The sequence below is a fragment of the Rhipicephalus microplus genome, unplaced genomic scaffold (assembly GCF_043290135.1).
Source record: "Rhipicephalus microplus isolate Deutch F79 unplaced genomic scaffold, USDA_Rmic scaffold_218, whole genome shotgun sequence".
NCBI classification, from domain to species: Eukaryota; Metazoa; Arthropoda; class Arachnida; order Ixodida; family Ixodidae; genus Rhipicephalus; species Rhipicephalus microplus.
In genome coordinates, this window is record NW_027464789.1 from 85001 (window position 1) to 100000 (window position 15000).

At 61.5% G+C, this 15000-nt stretch overlaps 2 non-coding genes across 2 annotated transcripts; both read right to left on the reverse strand.

Annotated features, from left to right (window-relative positions):
* Window positions 1-623: 623 nt before the first annotated feature.
* On the reverse strand, window positions 624-776 carry LOC142792412 (5.8S ribosomal RNA). The gene has a single exon (XR_012890902.1). It is a non-coding gene; the product is annotated as a 5.8S ribosomal RNA (ribosomal RNA).
* A 1719-nt stretch (window positions 777-2495) lies between these two features.
* Window positions 2496-4310, reverse strand: LOC142792407 (small subunit ribosomal RNA). Its single transcript, XR_012890897.1, has one exon. It is a non-coding gene; the product is annotated as a small subunit ribosomal RNA (ribosomal RNA).
* Window positions 4311-15000: the final 10690 nt, after the last annotated feature.

The following is a 15000-nucleotide window of genomic DNA, read 5'->3' on the forward strand; positions in this document are numbered from 1 at the left end:
TTTCCGCTTCGCGGCAAGTCGTCGCGCCGTGCTCTCCGCATCAACCGCGTACGCAGCGAACCGCAAACGTCGGGCGCAGCCTCCTCACCTCCCTGCGCTTTGCGCGCGAACGTTCCCTGTTCGCGCGGCAAAGCCTGGAGGAGGCACGGCCCCGCAGCGTGTTCGAGCGCCCGGTCTACGGGACACCCTGCTTACTTCGAGGGCAACAAGCGCAACGCAAGGCTGCGATCTCGCGCACTTTGCGCACGGCTGGAGAAGCTTTGCTGGCCGGCTTTCGCTCCTCGTGTTTACCGTGCGTTAAAGTTGCGCGTCCGTGGCTCTCGCAGCTCTTGCGCGCCCGGTCGCAGAGAGGAGTACGCAACCTCGACCGCACTTTCCCTGCAGGCTTCCTTCCGACTCGAAGTCCTGCGGCGGTCTCAACGAGGTGCCACATCCTCAATGCAGTCGGTCGCCCCCGTTTCGGTTGGGCTCTGGCACGACGGTCGCCACCGTCTCGCCCTTGAGTGGCCGCTGTTGGCGCTCGCTGTGAGGTGTTCAGCGTGCTGTCCGTGTTGCCGACGCGGTCAAAACGAGTCGACGGCTCACGTTCCCTTGTGCGCCGAAGGCTCTCTTGATATGTGATCCGACCCTCAGACAGACGAAGCCAAGGGAAGACCCAAGGCCGCAATGTGCGTTCAAAGAATCAGTGCTCAGTGTGTCCTGCAATTCACACCAAGTCTCGCAGCTGGCTGCGTTCTTCATCGACCCGAGAACCGAGTGATCCACCGCTTAGAGTCGTGAAAAAGTGTTTGTTCAATTCCGTACAGTCAAAACCAAACGTTTCTGGCACTCGGCCAAACAGTGGCCAAGAAGGGCGCTTTTCAGCGCACGCTTGGACTCCAAAACTCTGCCGCGCCTTTTTCGGCTGCCGCAAATCGAGCAAACGGTGTGTTTCGGACGGCGTTTCGCTTTCGCTACTTGCGAGTGCTTTCGTGGTCCACCCCTCTATAAATACTCGGGAGGCGTCGAAGCCGGTTCTCCAAGCCGGACCCGTAGGTATCGTTGTGTGCTCGCTCTCATTGGCCCGCCTAACCAGAAAATGCCTGCGGTACACCCATTTGGATAAGAGTGCACGCAGATGCGGGCCTCGACGGCTACACATTTCCTCGGGCGGCCGCCTCCCGGCCTCCGTGGAGCGCGGGATGCACGGTCCCATCGACAAGCCTCTCCCGTTTTTACCGTGGCGTCGCGGTTCACCACGGCAGGCGGGTCGGTCTCCTCCGCATAAAAAGGGGGACCCCCGCTTTTTGTTCCACGAAATCGCACAAGCTTTTTTCGCATCCACGGTTTGCCACCGCACACCAAAATGCCGATCCGGCTGCCTACTTTAGCCAACAGGTGGAGCCAGGCGCGCCGTACTTGCGCGGCACTTCCCACGTCCACCGAAGTCGGTGCCAAGGACCACTTTCGGCGCCGGAGCCGCGTACGAGCCTACTCGAGGCGGAAGAACGAAGCCAGCAAGGGCCTGGCCGCAAGTGCGTTCAATTGTCGGGACGTCCAAGTCCCTCGTTCTTCCGTGCTTCCTCTTTCGGCAAGTCGTTGCGGCACCTTCCCAAAGCGCGCAGACCCGCTAATCGCGACGAGCGCGACGTGGCCGTGCCGCCTTTCCCTCGGCAGCAAGCAAAACGCCTGGCAACGTCGACGCTCCCCTAACCGCGATCTCGCACCGTGTTTCGTGTGGCGAATTCAAAAGCCGGCCGGCGCTGCTGCAACCATTACGGTCGGTACGCATACGCCGCGGAGGGCGGGACGGTCATCGGAGCGTGCGGTTCCTCCATCGAGTACTGCGCACCTCGGCCGTCGCATCGCCGTGCCATGACCGGCCGCGCGTCAACGCGAACCGGTGCCAGCGAGATCCCTCGCCTGCAAGAACCGACCGGCAGCCTCCGTCACCCGAGGACGCGGAGGCGCTTGCCGCGGACGGCGGGACGGTATGCACTGGTGCACAGCGGACCCGTCACATCGCCAGTTCCTTGACCGACCGCCGACGCTTGTGCCGTTCCTCTCGTACTTGGCAGTCGCCGCGCGATTGTCGGGTCTCGTTCTTGCACGCTCGAACGGTCGGGAGGGCACTCGGCTGGCGTTTCGGGAACGCGCAGCCTCGCCTTCTACCGACGTAACCACGACTCGCCGTTCGCGCTCCGCCGCTCCTGTTTACAGTACTAGGCGGTCCCGCAGCGGTCGGGTCGCGCATTTCGAGCGCTTCGAGCCACGGTGCAGTGGCGGGTCGAAAGCCGACCTATGAGTGCGTTGCGCCGTTTGTACCCGCGTCCGCCACCTGGCCGACCGTCCAAGGTCGCGGTGTTGGCGTCCGCTGGGCGCAACAATTTGTCACGGGGTGCCGCTCCACATTCAGGCAGCCCCGTGGGGAAAAGCCGACCCCGCGTCCAAACGGGGTCAGCGGCAGAAAGTGTCGGGCGCAGACGCAGCTGAGGCGCTCACCCTTCACAATCCGTTAATGATCCTTCCGCAGGTTCACCTACGGAAACCTTGTTACGACTTTTACTTCCTCTAAATGATCAAGTTTGGTCATCTTTCCAACAGACCGGCGCAACCGAAAGGCCGCGCCGGACATCGGTCCGAAGACCTCACTAAATCATTCAATCGGTAGTAGCGACGGGCGGTGTGTACAAAGGGCAGGGACGTAATCAACGCGAGCTTATGACTCGCGCTTACTGGGAATTCCTCGTTCAAGGGGAACAATTGCAAGCCCCTATCCCAATCACGAAAGAAGTTCCACGGGTTACCCAGTCTTTTCAGACAGGGATAAAGACACGCTGCTTCCTTCAGTGTAGCGCGCGTGCGGCCCCGGACATCTAAGGGCATCACAGACCTGTTATTGCTCTGTTTCGTGCGGCTAGGAGCCGCTTGTCCCTCTAAGAAGGTTGTAAGGTGCTGGGAACCCCGCACCTATTTAATAGGCTAGAGTCTCGTTCGTTATCGGAATTAACCAGACAAATCGCTCCACCAACTAAGAACGGCCATGCACCACCATCCACCGAATCAAGAAAGAGCTCTCAATCTGTCAATCCTCCCAGTGTCCGGGCCGGGTAAGTTTTCCCGTGTTGAGTCAAATTAAGCCGCAGGCTCCACTCCTGGTGGTGCCCTTCCGTCAATTCCTTTAAGTTTCAGCTTTGCAACCATACTTCCCCCGGAACCCAAATACTTTGGTTTCCCGGAAGCTGCCCGCCGAGTCATTTGAGTAACTCAGGCGGATCGCTGGTTGGCATCGTTTATGGTCAGAACTAGGGCGGTATCTGATCGCCTTCGAACCTCTGACTTTCGTTCTTGATCAATGAAAACATTCTTGGCAAATGCTTTCGCAGTAGTTCGTCTTGCGACGGTCCAAGAATTTCACCTCTAGCGCCGCAATACGAATGCCCCCGTCCGTCCCTCTTAATCATTACCTCGTATTCCAAAAACCAACAGAACAGAAACGAGGTCTTGTTCTATTATTCCATGCAAGTTTATTCAGGCGACTCGCCTGCGTTGAGCACTCTAATTTTTTCAAAGTAAAAGCACCGGCCATCTCGAGGCACACAATGAAGTGCACCAAGAAAGAACCGGCATGATGTTCAGTCCGAGCCGTCGCATCGGGTAGATGCACTACTCGTCTGGAACTGAGATCCAACTACGAGCTTTTTAACCGCAGCAGCTTTAGTATACGCTATTGGAGCTGGAATTACCGCGGCTGCTGGCACCAGACTTGCCCTCCAATTGATCCTCGTTAAAGGATTTAGAGTGTACTCATTTCAATTACGGGGCCTCAAAAGAGTCCCGTATTGTTATTTTTCGTCACTACCTCCCCGTGCCGGGAGTGGGTAATTTGCGCGCCTGCTGCCTGCCTTGGATGTGGTAGCCGTTTCTCAGGCTCCCTCTCCGGAATCGAACCCTGATTCTCCGTTACCCGTAACAACCATGGTAAGCAAGTAACCTACCATCGAAAGTTGATAAGGCAGACACTTGAAAGAAACGTCGCCGGCTCGTGGCCATGCGATCAGCACAAAGTTATCCAGAGTCACCACACAATACGGGCCGAAACCCGATCGATCTTGGTCTAATAAAAGCACCCGTTACCCAAAGGGCTCCAGGCTCACTGCATGTATTAGCTCTAGAATTGCCACAGTTATCCAAGTAGGAAGAAACGATCTAAGGAACCATAACTGATTTAATGAGCCATTCGCGGTTTCGCCTTATTTCGGCATGTACTTAGACATGCATGGCTTAATCTTTGAGACAAGCATATGATTACTGGCAGGATCAACCAGGTAATCGTTCGACTGCGCGTCCGTCCTCGCCTTCGGCGGGCCGGACGCAGTCTGTGTGCGGCGGAGGCCACCTTCAGGCGCCCCAACACGCTTATTTTGCACTCCGAGATGACGGCGTTCGAGCTCGCTACGGCACAACCTTCCCGAAAGACGAGTGGGAGCCGTGCGGCAAGAAGCACGTTCATGCTCGCTCTTTTTCGTTGCATCGACTCGGTCGCGCCGTGCGGGTTGCCCAAGCCCGCTGCACTGTCGGTGGACCGGCCGGAACTAGCAACGGAGCCGAGACTGCAAAGCCGCCAGACGACGGGTCACGCCCGCGTCTTCGGCGCTTTCGCATCTGAATCGCCCGAGGACGACACGGAACACACCTCGATATCGTGGTAAAACGGCACCGTCCGACAACCAGCCCCTAACGCATCAAGCGGATGAGGCTGCAGACGACTGCCGTGGATTCCCCTGGAGCAGACCCGAGGACACGCTTGACGAGGCCGAAGCCCGCCGCATATCAGACACCCGGTCGCTTTCGCGTACGCCGCTCACGAGAACCCCCACATAATAGCAGCGATAAGTACCCAGACCTCCTTGGGCACTAATACGAGCGTACTCGAGAAAATTTCACCGCGGGTGTGCCCCGAAACGTGTGGCACGTTGAGCGTGCCACAAGTCTACGTCGCTCTCAAACCCGCCGAGGTCGTAGAATTTGCGACCCTACTCACGAAATTCCCACCGAGGATACGGCCGCAAACGTACCGCACCTTGGGTAGGCCACGAGTTTGTGCAACACTACGCTGACGGCACAGCACCGAGGTCGTGCGCGCACGCACGGGAAAATTCCGCCGCGGTTTCTGCCGAAAACGTGAGGCACCACGACTCTCCGCAAGTTCGCGTCGACTGCGAAAGACCGAAGTCGTGAACGACGTGTCCGCTACTCGCCGCCGACACGCTGGACACCAAACGTACAACGACTCGACGGCGTCGTAGAGGCCCACGACGCGGTTTTCCTTAACGACGTCTCGGCGTGGCACCGACAGGTTAGAACGGCCGACCAACGTTCCCTGTCCGCCGTTCGGCTCAGTCGAAGGGCTCGGCGACTTCGGCAACGCTGCGAAGCCGCACGGTGACGCACGCCATGTCCCCATTTTTTTTTTTTTTTCTTTCTGCGTCTGCCGGGGTGCCCCTATAATAGCAGCGATAAGCACCCAGACCGCCGTGGGTCGCTCGCCCCGGCTGACGTGGTTTTTCGTACTCCTGCGGCGGTCGCCGTCAAGCACGTCCAAATACGCTACTTTCGTGGGCGCATTCACGCTCTTTCGCTTCGCCGGAGTGCCAGCACTCACTCTGCCAAAAACGGCGAACATCCGAGCGGCGGTTCCCACTTTTGCGTCGGCGTCGCAAACCCCGCCCCGGCAGACGAGGTTTGCCGTACTCGTGCGACGGTGGCCGGCGGGCACGTCGAAAGACGCCGATATCGTGCGCGAATTGGCGCACCTTGGCTTCACCGGAGTGCCGCCACTGACTCCTCCAAAAACGGCGAAGATCCGAGCGGCGCTTCCCACTTTCGCATCGGCGTCCCGAACTCCGCCCCGGCTGACGCGGTTTACCGTACTCGTGCGACGGTCGCCGGCGAGCACGTGGAAAGACGCCGATATCGTGCCCGAATCGGCTCCGTTCGGCTTCGCCGGAGTGCCAGCACTGGCTCGGCGAAAGACGACGAACATCCGAGCGACGGTTCTCACTATTGCGTACGCGTCGCAAACCCCGCCCAGGCAGACGCACTTTGCCGTACTCGTGCGACGGTCGCCGGCGAGCACGTAGAAAGACGCCGATATCGTGCCGGAATCGGCCCCGTTTGGCTTCGCCGGAGTGCCAGCACTCACTCGGCCACAAACGGCGAACATCCGAGCGGCGGTTCCCACTTAGCCGTCGGCGTCCCGAACTCCGCCCCGGCAGACGCGGTTGCCGAGCTCGTGCGACTAGCGACCGCGAAGCCGTCTCGCGACGCCGCTTTCGTGCGCGGCTCCCACTGCGACCTGGGTCACCCGAGGTCGACGAGCAAGAAAGAATGTCGAAAAAAATTTTTTTTTTTTGCGTCTGCCGGGGTGCCCCTATAATAGCAGCGATAAGCACCCAGACCGCCATGGGTCGCTCGCCCCGGCTGACGTGGTTTTTCGTTTTCCTGCGGTGGTCGTCGTCAAGCACGTCCAAACACGCCACTTTCGTGGGCGCATTCGCGCTCTTTCGCTTCGCCGGAGTGCCAGCACTCACTCTGCCAAAAACGGCGAACATCCTAGTGGCGGTTCCCACTTTTGCGTCGGCGTCGCCAACCCCGCCCCGGCATACGCGGTTTGCCGTACTCGTGCGGCGGTGGCCGGCGGGCACGTCGAAAGACACCGATATCGTGCGCGAGTCGATGCTTCTTGGTCTCGCAGGAGGGCCGCCACTCACTCCTGCAAAAACGGCGAAGATCCGAGCGGCGCTTCCCACTTTTTCGTCGGCATCGCAAACCTCGCCCCGGCAGACGCGCTTTGCCGTACTCGTGCGACGGTCGCCGGCGAGCACGTCGAAATACGCCGATATCGTGCCCGAATCGGCCCCGTTTCGCTTCGCCGGAGTGCCAGCACTCACTCGGCCAAAAACGGCGAACATCCGAGCAGCGGTACCCACTTAGCCGTCGGCATCCCGAACTCCGCGCCGGCTGACGCGGTTGCCGAGCTCGTGCGACTAGCGACCGCGAACGCGTCTCGCGACGCCGCTTTCGTGCGCGGCTCCCATTGCGACCTGGGTTACCCGAGCTCGACCAGCAAAAAAGAAGGTCGAAAAAAAATTTTTTTTTCTGCGTCTGCCGGGGTGCCCCTATAATAGCAGCGATAAGCACCCAGACCGCCGTGGGTCGCTCGCCCCGGCTGACGTGGTTTTTCGTACTCCTGCAGCGGTCGCCGTCAAGCACGTCCAAATACGCCACTTTCGTGGGCGCTTTCGCGCTCTTTCGCGTCGCCGGTGTGCCAGCACTCACTCTGCCAAAAACGGCGAACATCCTAGTGGCGGTTCCCACTTTTGCGTCGGCGTCGCCAACCCCGCCCCGGCATACGCGGTTTGCCGTACTCGTGCGGCGGTGGCCGGCGGGCACGTCGAAAGACACCGATATCGTGCGCGAGTCGATGCTTCTTGGTCTCGCAGGAGGGCCGCCACTCACTCCTGCAAAAACGGCGAAGATCCGAGCGGCGCTTCCCACTTTTTCGTCGGCATCGCAAACCTCGCCCCGGCAGACGCGCTTTGCCATACTCGTGCGACGGTCGCCGGCGAGCACGTCGAAATACGCCGATATCGTGCCCGAATCGGCCCCGTTTCGCTTCGCCGGAGTGCCAGCACTCACTCGGCCAAAAACGGCGAACATCCGAGCAGCGGTACCCACTTAGCCGTCGGCATCCCGAACTCCGCGCCGGCTGACGCGGTTGCCGAGCTCGTGCGACTAGCGACCGCGAACGCGTCTCGCGACGCCGCTTTCGTGCGCGGCTCCCATTGCGACCTGGGTTACCCGAGCTCGACCAGCAAAAAAGAAGGTCGAAAAAAAATTTTTTTTTTCTGCGTCTGCCGGGGTGCCCCTATAATAGCAGCGATAAGCACCCAGACCGCCGTGGGTCGCTCGCCCCGGCTGACGTGGTTTTTCGTACTCCTGCAGCGGTCGCCGTCAAGCACGTCCAAATACGCCACTTTCGTGGGCGCTTTCGCGCTCTTTCGCGTCGCCGGTGTGCCAGCACTCACTCTGCCAAAAACGGCCAACATCCGAGCGGCGGTTCCCACTTTTGCGTCGGCGTCGTAAACCCCGCCCCGGCAGACGCGGTTTGCCCTACTCGTTCGACGGTCGCCGGCGAGCGCGTCGAAAGACGCCGATATCGTGCGCTAATTGGCGCTCCTTGGCTTCTCCGGAGTGCCGCCACTCACTCCTCCAAAAACGGCGAAGATCCGAGCGGCGTTCTCCACTTTCGCATCGGCGTCCCGAACTCCGCCCGGGCTGACGCGGTTTACCGTACTCGTGCGACGGTCGCCGCCGGGCACGTCGAAAGACGCCGATATCGTGCCGTAATCGGCCCCGTTTGGCTTCGCCCGAGTGCCAGCACTCACTCGGCCAAAAACGGCGAACATCCGAGCAGCGTTTCCCACTTTCGCATCGGCGTCCCGAAGCCCGCCCCGGCAGACGCGGTTTGCCCTACTCGAGCGACGGTCGCCGGCGATCACGTCGAAAGGCGCCGAATTCGTGCACGAATCGATGCTTCTTGGTCTCGCAGGAGGGCCGCCACTCACTCCTGCAAAAACGGCGAAGATCCGAGTTGCGCTTCCCACTTTTTCGTCGGCGTCCCGAACTACGCCCCGGCTGACGCGGTTTACCGTACTCGTGCGACGGTCGCCGGCGGGCACTTCAAAATACGCCGATTTCGTGGGCGCATTCACGCTGTTTCGCTTCCCCGGAGTGCCAACACTCACTCTGCCGAAAGCGGCGATCATCCGAGCGGCGGTTCCCACTTTTGCGTCGGCTTCGCAAACGGCGCCCCGGCAGACGCGCTCGTGCGACGTACTCGTGCGACGGTCGCCGGCGAGCACGTCGAAAGACGCCGATATCGTGCTCGAATCGACCCCGTTTCGCTTCGCCGGAGTGCTGCCAGTCACGGCGCAGAAAACGGCGAACAAGTGTTTTTTTTTTTTTTTCCTAGAATTTGTGTTATAGAAGGCACATTTGATATCGGACGATAATTTTCAACTTTATCACGCGCACCGATTTTCGTGTAGAGGTTTGCAAGTTTATGGGAATTTCTCCACTTGGAATAATGCGATTTAGTAGTACTACGAGAACTTCATGGATGTACTCAAGGGTACGGGGCAAGTCAGTTACGTCAACACCTGCAGACTTTTTACACTTCAAACTGAAAATTGTTGGTTGTGAGTCCTCGTGTGATATTAAAGGCCGATTCGCTAACACATAGAACAAAGAAAGAAAGGAAGAAAAAACGCCCGCGCTCGCTCAAGAAACCTGGGTTCGCAACAAGTGGCAACAACAAGCAACCGAGCGAGTGCGCCAAAACCCGTGGCGGCCGAACAAACGCGAAGTCCCAACCGCGTCAGCCGGGGCGGCACGGGACAGGAAAAATCACTTCAGCCGGGGCGGCGGGGCACCGAATAAACCTCGTCACCTCGTCGCAGGATAAAAGAGGAAACAAAAAGTCTAAACAGCGTCTGCTGGAGCGAATGCGTAATAAAACAACAACAACAACAAAAAAAAAACACCCGCGCTCAAGAAGTCTGCAATCCTCACAAAAGGCGACTGTGACCGAGCAGCGTCAGCCGGGGCCGTGCGGAAACGGAAAAACCGCGACTACCGGGGCGTCGAGGCACCGAAAAATCCTCTTCAGCCGCGGCGAAAAAAAAAAAAACAAAAAGAAAGACGGAGGGGGGGGGGGGAACCACGTCTGCCGGGGCGAAGGAAAAAAAAAAACGCGTCTGCCGGGGCGAGCCCGGGTGCGGCACCACCGGGAAAACTGTGGCAAACAGACATGGCGATCGAGTGAGTGGGCCGCCAGCCAGGCTCAGCCAAAAAGTGCAAAGTCCGAACTGCGTCAGCCGGGGCGGCAAAAACCGCGTCAGCCGGGGCGGCGCAAAAAACCGCGTCTGCCGGGGCGGCACGAAACCGCGTCAGCCGGGGCGGGGCGAAAACTGCGTCAGCCGGGGCGAAAAGAAAAAAAAAAAACGCGTCTGCCGGGGCAAGCCCGGGTGCGGCACCACCGGGAAAACTGTGGCAAACAGACATGGCGATCGAGTGAGTGGGCCGCCAGCCAGGCACAGCCGAAAAGTGCAAAGTCCGAACCGTGTCAGCCGGGGCGACGCAAAAACCGCGTCAGCCGGGGCGGCGCGAAAACCGCGTCAGCCGGGGCGGCACGAAACCGCGTCAGCCGGGGCGGCGCGAAAACTGCGTCAGCCGGGGCGGCGCGAAAACCTCGTCAGCCGGGGCGAGCGAAAAGGGGGGGGGGGGAACCACGTCTGCCGGGGCGAAAGAAAAAAAAAACGCGTCTGCCGGGGCGAGCCCGGGTGCGGCACCACCGGGAAGACTGTGGCAAACAGACATGGCGATCGAGTGAGTGGGCCGCCAGCCAGGCTCAGCCCAAAAAGTGCCAAGTCCGAACTGCGTCAGCCGGGGCGGCAAAAACCGCGTCAGCCGGGGCGGCGCGAAAACCGCGTCTGCCGGGGCGGCGCGAAAACTGCGTCAGCCGGGGCGAGCCCGGGTGCGGCACCACCGGGAAAACTGTGGCTAACAGACATGGCGATCGAGTGAGTGGGCCACCAGCCAGGCTCAGCCAAAAAGTGCCAAGTCCGAACTGCGTCAGCCGGGGCGGCAAAAACCGCGTCAGCCGGGGCGGCGCAAAAAAACCGCGTCTGCCGGGGCGGCACGAAACCGCGTCAGCCGGGGCGGCGCGAAAACTGCGTCAGCCGGGGCGAAAGAAAAAAAAAAACGCGTCTGCCGGGGCGAGCCCGGGTGCGGCACCACCGGGAAAACTGTGGCAAACAGACATGGCGATCGAGTGAGTGGGCCGCCAGCCAGGCACAGCCGAAAAGTGCTAAGTCCGAACTGCGTCTGCCGGGGCGGCACGAAACCGCGTCAGCCGGGGCGGCGCGAAAACCGCGTCTGCCGGGGCGGCACGAAACCGCGTCAGCCGGGGCGGCGCGAAAACTGCGTCAGCCGGGGCGAGCCCGGGTGCGGCACCACCGGGAAAACTGTGGCAAACAGACATGGCGATCGAGTGAGTGGGCCGCCAGCCAGGCACAGCCGAAAAGTGCTAAGTCCGAACTGCGTCTGCCGGGGCGGCACGAAACCGCGTCAGCCGGGGCGGCGCGAAAACCGCGTCTGCCGGGGCGGCACGAAACCGCGTCAGCCGGGGCGGCGCGAAAACTGCGTCAGCCGGGGCGAGCCCGGGTGCGGCACCACCGGGAAAACTGTGGCAAACAGACATGGCGATCGAGTGAGTGGGCCGCCAGCCAGGCACAGCCGAAAAGTGCTAAGTCCGAACTGCGTCAGCCGGGGCGGCAAAAACCGCGTCAGCCGGGGCGGCGCAAAAAACCGCGTCTGCCGGGGCGGCACGAAACCGCGTCAGCCGGGGCGGCGCGAAAACTGCGTCAGCCGGGGCGAAAGAAAAAAAAAAAACGCGTCTGCCGGGGCGAGCCCGGGTGCGGCACCACCGGGAAAACTGTGGCAAACAGACATGGCGATCGAGTGAGTGGGCCGCCAGCCAGGCACAGCCGAAAAGTGCTAAGTCCGAACTGCGTCTGCCGGGGCGGCACGAAACCGCGTCAGCCGGGGCGGCGCGAAAACCGCGTCTGCCGGGGCGGCACGAAACCGCGTCAGCCGGGGCGGCGCGAAAACTGCGTCAGCCGGGGCGAGCCCGGGTGCGGCACCACCGGGAAAACTGTGGCAAACAGACATGGCGATCGAGTGAGTGGGCCGCCAGCCAGGCACAGCCGAAAAGTGCTAAGTCCGAACTGCGTCTGCCGGGGCGGCACGAAACCGCGTCAGCCGGGGCGGCGCGAAAACCGCGTCTGCCGGGGCGGCACGAAACCGCGTCAGCCGGGGCGGCGCGAAAACTGCGTCAGCCGGGGCGAGCCCGGGTGCGGCACCACCGGGAAAACTGTGGCAAACAGACATGGCGATCGAGTGAGTGGGCCGCCAGCCAGGCACAGCCGAAAAGTGCAAAGTCCGAACCGTGTCAGCCGGGGCGACGCAAAAACCGCGTCAGCCGGGGCGGCGCGAAAACCGCGTCAGCCGGGGCGGCACGAAACCGCGTCAGCCGGGGCGGCGCGAAAACTGCGTCAGCCGGGGCGGCGCGAAAACCTCGTCAGCCGGGGCGAGCGAAAAGGGGGGGGGGGGGAACCACGTCTGCCGGGGCGAAAGAAAAAAAAAACGCGTCTGCCGGGGCGAGCCCGGGTGCGGCACCACCGGGAAGACTGTGGCAAACAGACATGGCGATCGAGTGAGTGGGCCGCCAGCCAGGCTCAGCCCAAAAAGTGCCAAGTCCGAACTGCGTCAGCCGGGGCGGCAAAAACCGCGTCAGCCGGGGCGGCGCGAAAACCGCGTCTGCCGGGGCGGCGCGAAAACTGCGTCAGCCGGGGCGAGCCCGGGTGCGGCACCACCGGGAAAACTGTGGCTAACAGACATGGCGATCGAGTGAGTGGGCCACCAGCCAGGCTCAGCCAAAAAGTGCCAAGTCCGAACTGCGTCAGCCGGGGCGGCAAAAACCGCGTCAGCCGGGGCGGCGCAAAAAAACCGCGTCTGCCGGGGCGGCACGAAACCGCGTCAGCCGGGGCGGCGCGAAAACTGCGTCAGCCGGGGCGAAAGAAAAAAAAAAACGCGTCTGCCGGGGCGAGCCCGGGTGCGGCACCACCGGGAAAACTGTGGCAAACAGACATGGCGATCGAGTGAGTGGGCCGCCAGCCAGGCACAGCCGAAAAGTGCTAAGTCCGAACTGCGTCTGCCGGGGCGGCACGAAACCGCGTCAGCCGGGGCGGCGCGAAAACCGCGTCTGCCGGGGCGGCACGAAACCGCGTCAGCCGGGGCGGCGCGAAAACTGCGTCAGCCGGGGCGAGCCCGGGTGCGGCACCACCGGGAAAACTGTGGCAAACAGACATGGCGATCGAGTGAGTGGGCCGCCAGCCAGGCACAGCCGAAAAGTGCTAAGTCCGAACTGCGTCTGCCGGGGCGGCACGAAACCGCGTCAGCCGGGGCGGCGCGAAAACCGCGTCTGCCGGGGCGGCACGAAACCGCGTCAGCCGGGGCGGCGCGAAAACTGCGTCAGCCGGGGCGAGCCCGGGTGCGGCACCACCGGGAAAACTGTGGCAAACAGACATGGCGATCGAGTGAGTGGGCCGCCAGCCAGGCACAGCCGAAAAGTGCTAAGTCCGAACTGCGTCAGCCGGGGCGGCAAAAACCGCGTCAGCCGGGGCGGCGCAAAAAACCGCGTCTGCCGGGGCGGCACGAAACCGCGTCAGCCGGGGCGGCGCGAAAACTGCGTCAGCCGGGGCGAAAGAAAAAAAAAAAACGCGTCTGCCGGGGCGAGCCCGGGTGCGGCACCACCGGGAAAACTGTGGCAAACAGACATGGCGATCGAGTGAGTGGGCCGCCAGCCAGGCACAGCCGAAAAGTGCTAAGTCCGAACTGCGTCTGCCGGGGCGGCACGAAACCGCGTCAGCCGGGGCGGCGCGAAAACCGCGTCTGCCGGGGCGGCACGAAACCGCGTCAGCCGGGGCGGCGCGAAAACTGCGTCAGCCGGGGCGAGCCCGGGTGCGGCACCACCGGGAAAACTGTGGCAAACAGACATGGCGATTGAGTGAGTGGGCCGCCAGCCAGGCACAGCCGAAAAGTGCTAAGTCCGAACTGCGTCTGCCGGGGCGGCACGAAACCGCGTCAGCCGGGGCGGCGCGAAAACCGCGTCTGCCGGGGCGGCACGAAACCGCGTCAGCCGGGGCGGCGCGAAAACTGCGTCAGCCGGGGCGAGCCCGGGTGCGGCACCACCGGGAAAACTGTGGCAAACAGACATGGCGATCGAGTGAGTGGGCCGCCAGCCAGGCACAGCCGAAAAGTGCTAAGTCCGAACTGCGTCAGCCGGGGCGGCAAAAACCGCGTCAGCCGGGGCGGCGCAAAAACCGCGTCTGCCGGGGCGAAATAAAAAAAAAACAAAGAAAAAAGCCCGCGCTTAATCAAAAGAAAACAAAGAAAAAAGCTTGCGCTTAATCAAAAGAAAACAAACAAAAAAAGTTCGCGCTTAAGCCTGGCGGTGGAACCACCGGGGCAAACAGACCTGGCGATCGAGTGAGTGGGCCGCCAGCCGGGGTGAGCCAAAAAGTGCAAAGTCCGAACCGCGTCAGCCGGGGCGACGCAAAAACCGCGTCAGCCGGGGCGGCGCGAAAACCGCGTCAGCCGGGGCGGCGCGAAAACCGCGTCAGCCGGGGCGGCGCAAAAACCGCGTCAGCCGGGGCGGCGCAAAAACTGCGTCAGCCGGGGCGGCACGGAAAAACGAAAACCGCGTCAGCCGGGGCGGCACGGAAAAACGAAAACCGCGTCAGCCGGGGCGACATCAAAATGAGGAAAAAAAAAAAAACTGCCTTAGGACACCTGCGTACACTTTCATGCGTTTGGGCATATCTCTCTGTAACACGCGCGCCCCTCGTTACGCGCGGCACTCTGTTTTCTCCGACACCCATATTTCGGCGGCATGTGGCACGCGCGCCCGTCCCTACGCACGGCACACCGCAGTGCTTTCTCGATATTTTTCTTTTCCTCCAACACCGTCATCTATAGGCTTTTAGTGACCTGTTGCTCGTGGCACAAGTTCGCTAGCTCTGACACCTCTTGCATGCGCACCGTTTTTGCGCACGGTGCTATGCCGCAAAGCACGGCAGTCGCATGCGTTTCTCTCAGGCACCTCTTTTTTGACACAACGCTGTGGTGCTTAGAAACACACGCGCCGCTTTTGCGCACAGAACTCCACCGTACAGCACGGTAGTCACGTTTGTTCCACACGAACAGCAGTGTGCATCGTGCTACGACACTTTGAAAGCTTTTTCTTCCGAGTCTCGACCGCGCTGTTCCTTTCGTACTTGGCGCGATTTTGGGACCAGCTTTGTTTTAAACCCCTACTGCGCGCCGTTCCTTTCG